The following is a 10,000-nucleotide window of genomic DNA, read 5'->3' as shown; positions in this document are numbered from 1 at the left end:
TTTCCCCTCCCATAAAAAGTCAAGAAAGCATTTCTTCAACCTCTGTTCAGTCCATAACGGCATTTCAGACACATATAAAACATACCAGAGCTTAGAAACCATTAAAACATTCAGTATTAAAACCTTCCCCTTCAAATTTAAAGTTCTTAATTTCCAAAAATTTAACCTCCTCTCTATATCTGTGACTAGTTGCTCCCACATTTCATCTCTTACTTTCCTTTCATTCTTCCCCATTAAAATTCCTAAAATCCTCATTTCTTCCACTTCCTTGAACTTAAAACAATCTGTTAAAACCATAGCTTTACCAAATCTCATATATACTGTTTTGTCCTCATTTACTTTACTTCCAGAACCTCTACAATACTCATTAACAACATTCATTACTTCTTTAACACTCGCTTTTCCCTTTACAATTATTGTCGTATCATCAGCATATTGAAAAACTTTCCCCTCAGCCTTATTTTCTGCTATTTCAACCCCATGTATTCCCTCCTTTTGTATAATTGCCAATCCTAATGGTTCTGAAACAAGTGAATATAATAACGCAGAAAGCGGACAACCCTGTCTTATTGACCGTGTTATTTTAAAACAATCTGTTAAAAACCCATTACATTTTATCTTTGTTAGTGCACCCTTATATAAAATCTCAATCCATTTAATAAAATTCCCACCAAAACCAAAACTCCTTAAAACCTCAAATAAATACCCATGCTCAACCCTATCAAACGCTTTCTCGAAATCCAAACTAATTACATATCCTTCCTCATTTTTTTCTTTCATATACCAAATTTTGTCTCTTATACTCATCGTTATATCAGCTATATCTCTTCCTTTTACTCCATATGCTTGATTTGTTTTAATTATACTTGGAATTACTTCTTTTAATCTGTTTGCTAAAATCTTCGATAAAATCTTAAGGTCTGTGTTTAACATTGTGATCGGTCTGTAGTTTTTTAAATCTACTTTTTCTCCTTTCTTTTTGTATACCAGTTTCATTAACCCCATTCTTGTTCTTTCATTAATTTCTTCTTTTTCAAAAATGTCTATAAAAACCTCCTTTAAAATCGTTACTAAAACTCCTTTAAAACATATATAAAATTCAGTTCCCAAACCATCTATACCCGGACTTTTCTTTTTATTCAGTTGATTTATTGCTCTTTCAATCTCTTCCTCTCTGATTTCTTGGTCACATTCTTTTTTGTCTTCCTCGCTTACTTTTGCTTTTATCTGATTTAACAATTTCTTTTTTTCCTCCTCTTCCACACCTCTTGCACTAAATAGATCCTCATAAAAATACTTTATTTCTTCTAAAATTCTCTCATTCCCTTCTACAATTTCCCCATTTTTTCCTCTTATTTCTTTTATCGTTTCAGCTTTCCCTTTCTTTTTTTCCAGATCAAAAAAGAACTTTGTACATTTTTCTCCCTCCACCACATATTTCGCTTTGCTTCTTAGCCTTGCCCCCTCATATTCTTTTTCTTCTAATTCTTTCAGTTTTCCCTCTATTTCCCTTATCTTTTGTATGTCTTTATTTTCTTTATTCAATTCCATTTCCAAACTTTCTTTTATTTCTTTTTCTTTGTATCTTTTACATTTCTGTATTAAGCGACAATATCTGATCGAGAATTTTTTGATTAAAAACTTTACATTCTCCCACCATATTCTCTTATCCTCTTCATACATTCCATTTTCCCTTTCTTTTTCTATAATTTCTTTAACTTTTGTAACATAATCTTCATTCTTTAAAATCTGCGTATTTAAAATCCATACTCCCGGCCCTCTTTGCATTTTACTCCAGTCCACTATAAAAAATAAAAACTTGTGATCACTAAAACTTGTTTCCTCATACTTAATCTTTTCAATAAAATTCTCCACATTTCTACTACATAAAACAAAGTCAATTCTAGTTTGGCATACAAAATTCCCCACTATTTGTCTCCTTGAAAATTCTTTTTTCTGTTCATTCCTTTCTCTCCACACATCTATCAGATTATTTTCCTCCATTAATGCCTTTAATTCTTTTCTTCCCGTATCCGTTTTAAAAACCATTCCTTGAGCCATATCTTGCTTGCTAAAAACTGTGTTAAAATCCCCCATCATTATTATTTCTTTATACTTCTTTACAATATTTCTTAAAACATTAAAAAACTCTTTCTTTTCCTTCTCCTCCACTGGTGCATGTACATTTACTAAAATCAAATCTCTTCCTTCATATTTTGTCTCTACTATCATACATTTCCCCAACCTGTCCTTATACACAATTTTGCTCACTTTAAAAACATCATCCTTCATTAAAAAAGCCACACCTCTCCCAAACCTCCCATCTCCATTATTATATAAAATACCACCATCCCATCTCTTTTTATAATCAATCATAACATTTTCTCTCCAGTTTGTTTCTTGTAGTGCAATAATGTCCTGCCTTTTACATTTCTCTTTTACTTTTTCAAATTTCCCCATATCCATCAGTCCCCTCGCATTAAAAGTAACACAACTTAAAACCATTAAAAGAAAGACAAATAAATACTTAAAAACCATTATTCATCGTTTTCTCCCTCCAGGCCCCTTAACACATCATATCTGTTCATTTCTGTCATTATTTTCTTCCTAGCACCTTCCAAATTTGGTTTTACCTTCAATGTTCTTCTTCTTCTTTGTCCTCTCCCGCCTCTGTCTTTGTCCATGTTGTCCAACTTTATTTCTTCTTCACTGTCCGTTTCTTTATTTTGATCCATCCTTCCATGTCCATCTCTCTCCACGTCCTCCATAAAAGTATTAAAACTGTCCGATATTTCCATTTCAGTCCCTTGAGTGTCCTGCTCCGTTGTCTGTTCATCATTTTTACTCTTGTCTTTTTCTCTTTCACCTTCCTCTCTGTTGCTCTGTCCTTCTTCTTCTTGTCGTTCATCAGTTTGTCCATCCTCCTCGTTGTTTCTTTCATGCATTTGCCCGCTCACCTGGTCCACCCCACCTCTCTCCTCCTCCTCCATCCAACACTCACATTTATTTAAAAACTTTTGGCACTCCGGGCACTTAACGGTATTGCAGTCCCGTGCAAAGTGTCCCCTTTCCTCACACTTAAAGCACTTAAAATCAGGGCAATCCTTTACCAGGTGATCTGGGCTCATGCACAGCCGACAAGTCTTCACCTGGTGGCTGTGCATCACCCTGAAATATTGAGGCCCTTCAGCTGTTTCCAGCTTTGTGCTGTATGGTAGGGACACCACCTCTCTCGGGAACCTGACTTTTACAAACCGAGTGCCATCCTCCACATTTGTGCCCGGATACAGCCTCCTTTTAATTTTTGACATGGGGCAAACCCCCCAACCCTCCAATTTATCTAAAATATCTTGATCTTCCAGGTAAACGGGCAAATGCATGAAAGAAACAACGTAGTCTTTGTTCTGCAGTTTCTTTACCTCACAATCAGTTCCTTTTATTGTCAGTCCATCCATAAGTTCGTCGCACATTTCCTCCTTCTCAAGTGTCAGTTCATACTCCTTTCCTTGCCTTGGTCTCACCGCCAATATTTTCCCTCCTCCAATTCGCTCCGTTACTGCATTAATAATATCCACCGCCTTTGCATCATTTACTCCATCAACATTTACAATCACCGTCGCCTCTTTTAGATATTTCCTTTTCTCCAAACTTTTGCCGTCTTCTCCATTCTTTCCATTTCCAGCTCTTAGTCGTTTATCCAGTCCAGTGTCATTTGCCGTGCGTGGTCCTCCTGCCAGTCCAGTGTCATTTGCCGTTCGTGGTCCTCCTGCCAGTCCAGTGTCATTTGCCATTCGTCTTTCCTCCCGCCAGTCCAGTGTCGTTTGCCATGCGTCTTCCTCCAGCCAGTCCAGTATCGTTATCCATTAATCCGTCCATAATAGCAAAAAAAGAAAAAAAGAAAGAGGTTTAACCACCCTCCAGCCAGCAAAAGCTGCTGTTAGGTGGTTTAAATGAAAAAAAACAAAACAAAAAATAAACTAAAGTATGAAAAAAACACAAAAAACAAACAAACAAGTAAGAAAAACAAAATGGAGGAGAGCCTTCCTCTCCTATCTGCAGCCAAACACACTTCCTGTAGCTCAATAGCGCCCTCAGAGTGGTATGGCCGTAAGCGAAATCTGCAGCCAAGAGTGGGCTATTTAAGACATTCAGACACTCTTTATATTTTCAGAAAAAACATAAAGCTTACAGCACCTGGTATTCCCAGGCGGTCTCCCATCCAAGTACTAACCAGGCCCGACTCTGCTTAGCTTCCGAGATCAGACGAGATCGGGCGTGCTCAGAGTGGTATGGCCGTAAGCGAAATCTGCAGCCAAGAGTGGGCTATTTAAGACATTCAGACACTCTTTTTTTTTTTTTTTTTTTTTTTTTTTCAAAATAAAACATAAAGCTTACAGCACCTGGTATTCCCAGGCGGTCTCCCATCCAAGTACTAACCAGGCCCGACTCTGCTTAGCTTCCGAGATCAGACGAGATCGGGCGTGCTCAGAGTGGTATGGCCGTAAGCGAAATCTGCAGCCAAGAGTGGGCTATTTAAGACATTCAGACACTCTTTATATTTTCAGAAAAAACATAAAGCTTACAGCACCTGGTATTCCCAGGCGGTCTCCCATCCAAGTACTAACCAGGCCCGACTCTGCTTAGCTTCCGAGATCAGACGAGATCGGGCGTGCTCAGAGTGGTATGGCCGTAAGCGAAATCTGCAGCCAAGAGTGGGCTATTTAAGACATTCAGACACTCTTTATATTTTCAGAAAAAACATAAAGCTTACAGCACCTGGTATTCCCAGGCGGTCTCCCATCCAAGTACTAACCAGGCCCGACTCTGCTTAGCTTCCGAGATCAGACGAGATCGGGCGTGCTCAGAGTGGTATGGCCGTAAGCGAAATCTGCAGCCAAGAGTGGGCTATTTAAGACATTCAGACACTCTTTATATTTTCAGAAAAAACATAAAGCTTACAGCACCTGGTATTCCCAGGCGGTCTCCCATCCAAGTACTAACCAGGCCCGACTCTGCTTAGCTTCCGAGATCAGACGAGATCGGGCGTGCTCAGAGTGGTATGGCCGTAAGCGAAATCTGCAGCCAAGAGTGGGCTATTTAAGACATTCAGACACTCTTTATATTTTCAGAAAAAACATAAAGCTTACAGCACCTGGTATTCCCAGGCGGTCTCCCATCCAAGTACTAACCAGGCCCGACTCTGCTTAGCTTCCGAGATCAGACGAGATCGGGCGTGCTCAGAGTGGTATGGCCGTAAGCGAAATCTGCAGCCAAGAGTGGGCTATTTAAGACATTCAGACACTCTTTATATTTTCAGAAAAAACATAAAGCTTACAGCACCTGGTATTCCCAGGCGGTCTCCCATCCAAGTACTAACCAGGCCCGACTCTGCTTAGCTTCCGAGATCAGACGAGATCGGGCGTGCTCAGAGTGGTATGGCCGTAAGCGAAATCTGCAGCCAAGAGTGGGCTATTTAAGACATTCAGACACTCTTTATATTTTCAGAAAAAACATAAAGCTTACAGCACCTGGTATTCCCAGGCGGTCTCCCATCCAAGTACTAACCAGGCCCGACTCTGCTTAGCTTCCGAGATCAGACGAGATCGGGCGTGCTTTTTTTTTTTTTTTTTTTTTTTTTTATTAAGAAATTTCAATCAATAAAATACAATAAATAATCCAATAAAAATAACAGTTTTCACTTTACATCACATATCTCCTTTACATCACATATCTCCTTTACATCACATTTCTCCTTTACATTCACATATCTCCTTTACATCACATTTCTCCTTTACATTCACATTACTCATTTTCATCACATATCTCCTTTACATCACATATTTCCTTTATATCACACATCACACATTTACCTTACATCATACATTTACATAAATAATTCAGAAATCTCCTTCGCTCCCCGGCAGCTTCCACATTAGGTCTTTTAAAACACAACAAACTTGTGGAGTAAAAACATGGTAAAAAGCATCCAACATATTTTCACATTTAAAATACACATAAAGTCTTTCCATGTACACTTCTGTTTTTCTTTTAAGCACAGTCCAAACATCCAACACAATTTTTTCTTTTTTCGCCACAATTCTTCTTTCCCATATTGCACTTTTCATCAACATTACCCACAGATTAATAAACTTTTTGTTTTGACACTTCTTCTCCCAACCAAACATCACCACTCTGTTCCATTCCATTATATTTTCATCCCAATCCACAGTCAAATCTTGAACCACACATTTACATTTCTTTAAAAAATCCTCCAGTTCTTTACAATATAAAAACATATGTAAAATCCATTCCTCCCTTTCTTGGCACACTTTACACATTGCATTTTGTTCCAACCCAATTTTGTTTAAAATGTACTCAGTAAAAACCACTTTGTGTCTTATAAAATACTCCAAACATTCCAATTTTGTCTCCACACATTTTCCCCTCATGTTTCTCCATATACTCTCTTCTTTTAAATCTTTAAATTTCTCCACCCAGTACTTATTTACAATTGGTTCTTTAAAAACACCATCTCTAAAAACACAATAAAACATTTTTACAGTACATTCTTTAAAATCACACAATTTTTCCCCCAGTTTCACATAGATGTTCTTTTCTTTTGGCTTCTTCTTCCACACACTCAATTCTTTTAATCCAGTCCTTTGGTATTGTATTTTTAATGATTTCATATTTGTTTGTTATTTCTTGTTTGCTGTATTCTTCTTTTGCTACTTCCATTGCATCGAAAACATATTGTGTTGGTAAAAACCCCTCTTTAAACTCATATAAAACATCTCTCACTCTTGTAATTCCCACTTCCATCCATTTCTTAAAAAATATTTCTTTCCCTTGTTTTAAAATGTTGTTATTTAAGAACAGAGGTTGATTTAAAATGCTTTCTCTCCCATGCGGATCATACTCGATTTTCGCTAAAAACTTTCCCCAAGCACTAAAAATTTCTCTATAAAACGCAGGTAACCCTTCTGTCATCCAAGTTTTTGTTTTCATCCATAAAATTCCATCCCCCATGTTAAAACCACCACATTTATTTAAAAAGTATTCCATTGTTTTCTTCCACTCAGTTTTGTGTTCTTCATTTAGGTATTTCTTAACAATTTTTACTCTCAATGCATTTTTTCGTTGTTCCACATCCATTAAACCTAAGCCTCCCTTTTCCACCGCCCCTAAAATCGTGTTGTGTGCAATTCTCGCTGGTTTCCCCTCCCATAAAAAGTCAAGAAAGCATTTCTTCAACCTCTGTTCAGTCCATAACGGCATTTCAGACACATATAAAACATACCAGAGCTTAGAAACCATTAAAACATTCAGTATTAAAACCTTCCCCTTCAAATTTAAAGTTCTTAATTTCCAAAAATTTAACCTCCTCTCTATATCTGTGACTAGTTGCTCCCACATTTCATCTCTTACTTTCCTTTCATTCTTCCCCATTAAAATTCCTAAAATCCTCATTTCTTCCACTTCCTTGAACTTAAAACAATCTGTTAAAACCATAGCTTTACCAAATCTCATATATACTGTTTTGTCCTCATTTACTTTACTTCCAGAACCTCTACAATACTCATTAACAACATTCATTACTTCTTTAACACTCGCTTTTCCCTTTACAATTATTGTCGTATCATCAGCATATTGAAAAACTTTCCCCTCAGCCTTATTTTCTGCTATTTCAACCCCATGTATTCCCTCCTTTTGTATAATTGCCAATCCTAAAGGTTCTGAAACAAGTGAATATAATAACGCAGAAAGCGGACAACCCTGTCTTATTGACCGTGTGATTTTAAAACAGTCTGTTAAAAACCCATTACATTTAATCCTTGTTAGTGCACCCTTATATAAAATCTCAATCCATTTAATAAAATTCCCACCAAAACCAAAACTCCTTAAAACCTCAAATAAATACCCATGCTCAACCCTATCAAACGCTTTCTCGAAATCCAAACTAATTACATATCCTTCCTCATTTTTGTTTTTCATATACCAAATTTTGTCTCTTATACTCATCGTTATATCAGCTATATCTCTTCCTTTTACTCCATATGCTTGATTTGTTTTAATTATACTTGGAATTACTTCTTTTAATCTGTTTGCTAAAATCTTCGATAAAATCTTAAGGTCTGTGTTTAACATTGTGATCGGTCTGTAGTTTTTTAAATCTACTTTTTCTCCTTTCTTTTTGTATACCAGTTTCATTAACCCCATTCTTGTTCTTTCATTAATTTCTTCTTTTTCAAAAATGTCTATAAAAACCTCCTTTAAAATCGTTACTAAAACTCCTTTAAAACATATATAAAATTCAGTTCCCAAACCATCTATACCCGGACTTTTCTTTTTATTCAGTTGATTTATTGCTCTTTCAATCTCTTCCTCTCTGATTTCTTGGTCACATTCTTTTTTGTCTTCCTCGCTTACTTTTGCTTTTATCTGATTTAACAATTTCTTTTTTTCCTCCTCTTCCACACCTCTTGCACTAAATAGATCCTCATAAAAATACTTTATTTCTTCTAAAATTCTCTCATTCCCTTCTACAATTTCCCCATTTTTTCCTCTTATTTCTTTTATCGTTTCAGCTTTCCCTTTCTTTTTTTCCAGATCAAAAAAGAACTTTGTACATTTTTCTCCCTCCACCACATATTTCGCTTTGCTTCTTAGCCTTGCCCCCTCATATTCTTTTTCTTCTAATTCTTTCAGTTTTCCCTCTATTTCCCTTATCTTTTGTATGTCTTTATTTTCTTTATTCAATTCCATTTCCAAACTTTCTTTTATTTCTTTTTCTTTGTATCTTTTACATTTCTGTATTAAGCGACAATATCTGATCGAGAATTTTTTGATTAAAAACTTTACATTCTCCCACCATATTCTCTTATCCTCTTCATACATTCCATTTTCCCTTTCTTTTTCTATAATTTCTTTAACTTTTGTAACATAATCTTCATTCTTTAAAATCTGCGTATTTAAAATCCATACTCCCGGCCCTCTTTGCATTTTACTCCAGTCCACTATAAAAAATAAAAACTTGTGATCACTAAAACTTGTTTCCTCATACTTAATCTTTTCAATAAAATTCTCCACATTTCTACTACATAAAACAAAGTCAATTCTAGTTTGGCATACAAAATTCCCCACTATTTGTCTCCTTGAAAATTCTTTTTTCTGTTCATTCCTTTCTCTCCACACATCTATCAGATTATTTTCCTCCATTAATGCCTTTAATTCTTTTCTTCCCGTATCCGTTTTAAAAACCATTCCTTGAGCCATATCTTGCTTGCTAAAAACTGTGTTAAAATCCCCCATCATTATTATTTCTTTATACTTCTTTACAATATTTCTTAAAACATTAAAAAACTCTTTCTTTTCCTTCTCCTCCACTGGTGCATGTACATTTACTAAAATCAAATCTCTTCCTTCATATTTTGTCTCTACTATCATACATTTCCCCAACCTGTCCTTATACACAATTTTGCTCACTTTAAAAACATCATCCTTCATTAAAAAAGCCACACCTCTCCCAAACCTCCCATCTCCATTATTATATAAAATACCACCATCCCATCTCTTTTTATAATCAATCATAACATTTTCTCTCCAGTTTGTTTCTTGTAGTGCAATAATGTCCTGCCTTTTACATTTCTCTTTTACTTTTTCAAATTTCCCCATATCCATCAGTCCCCTCGCATTAAAAGTAACACAACTTAAAACCATTAAAAGAAAGACAAATAAATACTTAAAAACCATTATTCATCGTTTTCTCCCTCCAGGCCCCTTAACACATCATATCTGTTCATTTCTGTCATTATTTTCTTCCTAGCACCTTCCAAATTTGGTTTTACCTTCAATGTTCTTCTTCTTCTTTGTCCTCTCCCGCCTCTGTCTTTGTCCATGTTGTCCAACTTTATTTCTTCTTCACTGTCCGTTTCTTTATTTTGATCCATCCTTCCATGTCCATCTCTCTCCACGTCCTCCATAAAAGTATTAAAACTGT

General features: G+C 36.0%; 7 non-coding genes across 7 annotated transcripts; all 7 read right to left on the bottom strand.

Moving 5' to 3' along the window:
• Positions 1-4,182: 4,182 nt before the first annotated feature.
• LOC125257280 lies at positions 4,183-4,301 on the bottom strand. The gene has a single exon (XR_007182297.1). It is a non-coding gene; the product is annotated as a 5S ribosomal RNA (ribosomal RNA).
• Positions 4,302-4,388: 87 nt separating this feature from the next.
• LOC125257279 lies at positions 4,389-4,507 on the bottom strand. The gene has a single exon (XR_007182296.1). It is a non-coding gene; the product is annotated as a 5S ribosomal RNA (ribosomal RNA).
• Positions 4,508-4,576: 69 nt separating this feature from the next.
• Positions 4,577-4,695, bottom strand: LOC125257277. The gene has a single exon (XR_007182295.1). It is a non-coding gene; the product is annotated as a 5S ribosomal RNA (ribosomal RNA).
• Positions 4,696-4,764: 69 nt separating this feature from the next.
• Positions 4,765-4,883, bottom strand: LOC125257276. The gene has a single exon (XR_007182294.1). It is a non-coding gene; the product is annotated as a 5S ribosomal RNA (ribosomal RNA).
• Positions 4,884-4,952: 69 nt separating this feature from the next.
• Positions 4,953-5,071, bottom strand: LOC125257275. The gene has a single exon (XR_007182293.1). It is a non-coding gene; the product is annotated as a 5S ribosomal RNA (ribosomal RNA).
• Positions 5,072-5,140: 69 nt separating this feature from the next.
• On the bottom strand, positions 5,141-5,259 carry LOC125257273. Its single transcript, XR_007182291.1, has one exon. It is a non-coding gene; the product is annotated as a 5S ribosomal RNA (ribosomal RNA).
• A 69-nt stretch (positions 5,260-5,328) lies between these two features.
• Positions 5,329-5,447, bottom strand: LOC125257272. The gene has a single exon (XR_007182290.1). It is a non-coding gene; the product is annotated as a 5S ribosomal RNA (ribosomal RNA).
• Between the last annotated feature and the right edge of the window lie 4,553 nt (positions 5,448-10,000).

The sequence above is a fragment of the Megalobrama amblycephala genome, linkage group LG21 (assembly GCF_018812025.1).
Source record: "Megalobrama amblycephala isolate DHTTF-2021 linkage group LG21, ASM1881202v1, whole genome shotgun sequence".
NCBI lineage: Eukaryota > Metazoa > Chordata > Actinopteri > Cypriniformes > Xenocyprididae > Megalobrama > Megalobrama amblycephala.
Note: the sequence above shows the minus strand (reverse complement) of the source record. Positions and strands in the feature narration are given on the sequence as shown.